At 51.4% G+C, this 1,507-nt stretch overlaps 5 non-coding genes across 5 annotated transcripts; all 5 read right to left on the bottom strand.

Annotated features, from left to right (window-relative positions):
* Window positions 1-167: 167 nt before the first annotated feature.
* On the bottom strand, window positions 168-286 carry LOC116008713. The gene has a single exon (XR_004096077.1). It is a non-coding gene; the product is annotated as a 5S ribosomal RNA (ribosomal RNA).
* Window positions 287-423: 137 nt separating this feature from the next.
* On the bottom strand, window positions 424-542 carry LOC116008728. Its single transcript, XR_004096090.1, has one exon. It is a non-coding gene; the product is annotated as a 5S ribosomal RNA (ribosomal RNA).
* A 137-nt stretch (window positions 543-679) lies between these two features.
* On the bottom strand, window positions 680-798 carry LOC116009163. Its single transcript, XR_004096440.1, has one exon. It is a non-coding gene; the product is annotated as a 5S ribosomal RNA (ribosomal RNA).
* A 137-nt stretch (window positions 799-935) lies between these two features.
* Window positions 936-1,054, bottom strand: LOC116009133. Its single transcript, XR_004096413.1, has one exon. It is a non-coding gene; the product is annotated as a 5S ribosomal RNA (ribosomal RNA).
* Window positions 1,055-1,191: 137 nt separating this feature from the next.
* LOC116009069 lies at window positions 1,192-1,310 on the bottom strand. Its single transcript, XR_004096353.1, has one exon. It is a non-coding gene; the product is annotated as a 5S ribosomal RNA (ribosomal RNA).
* Window positions 1,311-1,507: the final 197 nt, after the last annotated feature.

The raw sequence follows: 1,507 nt of genomic DNA, 5'->3' as shown, positions 1-1,507 counted from the left end.
CGGTGCATTAGTGCTGGTATGATCGCATCCGTCACGTACTGCGCGCAAAATGTACTTGACCCTCTCTCTCCGCGCAACTTCTCTCGCTTAGCGGTTTAGCGGTTTAAAAGGATAGTACCCTTAGCGAGCGGTCCAGCGGTTTAAAAGAAAGATTAAAAAGAGGGTGGGGGATGCAACACGAGGACTTCCCAGGGGGTCACCCATTCTAGTACTACTCTCGCCCAAGCACGCTTGACTTCGGAATTCTGATGAGATTCGGTGCATTAGTGCTGGTATGATCGCATCCGTCACGTACTGCGCGCAAAATGTACTTGACCCTCTCTCTCCGCGCAACATCTCTCGCTTAGCGGTTTAGCGGTTTAAAAGGATAGTACCCTTAGCGAGCGGTCCAGCGGTTTAAAAGAAAGATTAAAAAGAGGGTGGGGGATGCAACACGAGGACTTCCCAGGGGGTCACCCATCCTAGTACTACTCTCGCCCAAGCACGCTTCACTTCGGAGTTCTGATGGGATTCGGTGCATTGGTGCTGATACGATCGCATCCGTCACGTACTGCGCGCAAAATGTACTTGACCCTCTCTCTCCGCGCAACTTCTCTCGCTTAGCGGTTTAGCGGTTTAAAAGGATAGTACCCTTAGCGAGCGGTCCAGCGGTTTAAAAGAAAGATTAAAAAGAGGGTGGGGGATGCAACACGAGGACTTCCCAGGGGGTCACCCATCCTAGTACTACTCTCGCCCAAGCACGCTTAACTTCGGAGTTCTGATGGGATCCGGTGCATTAGTGCTGGTATGATCGCATCCATCACGTACTGCACGCAAAATGTACTTGACCCTCTCTCTCCGCGCAACTTCTCTCGCTTAGCGGTTTAGCGGTTTAAAAGGATAGTACCCTTAGCGAGCGGTCCAGCGGTTTAAAAGAAAGATTAAAAAGAGGGTGGGGGATGCAACACGAGGACTTCCCAGGGGGTCACCCATCCTAGTACTACTCTCGCCCAAGCACGCTTAACTTCGGAGTTCTGATGGGATCCGGTGCATTAGTGCTGGTATGATCGCATCCGTCACGTACTGCGCGCAAAATGTACTTGACCCTCTCTCTCCGCGCAACTTCTCTCGCTTAGCGGTTTAGCGGTTTAAAAGGATAGTACCCTTAGCGAGCGGTCCAGCGGTTTAAAAGAAAGATTAAAAAGAGGGTGGGGGATGCAACACGAGGACTTCCCAGGGGGTCACCCATCCTAGTACTACTCTCGCCCAAGCACGCTTAACTTCGGAGTTCTGATGGGATCCGGTGCATTAGTGCTGGTATGATCGCATCCGTCACGTACTGCGCGCAAAATGTACTTGACCCTCTCTCTCCGCGCAACTTCTCTCGCTTAGCGGTTTAGCGGTTTAAAAGGATAGTACCCTTAGCGAGCTGTTTAAAAGAAAGATTAAAAAGAGGGTGGGGGATGCAACACGAGGACTTCCCAGGGGGTCACCCATCCTAGTACTACTCTCACCCAAGCACGCTTAA

This window comes from Ipomoea triloba, chromosome 16, assembly GCF_003576645.1.
Source record: "Ipomoea triloba cultivar NCNSP0323 chromosome 16, ASM357664v1".
Taxonomy (NCBI): Eukaryota; Viridiplantae; Streptophyta; class Magnoliopsida; order Solanales; family Convolvulaceae; genus Ipomoea; species Ipomoea triloba.
Note: the sequence above shows the minus strand (reverse complement) of the source record. Positions and strands in the feature narration are given on the sequence as shown.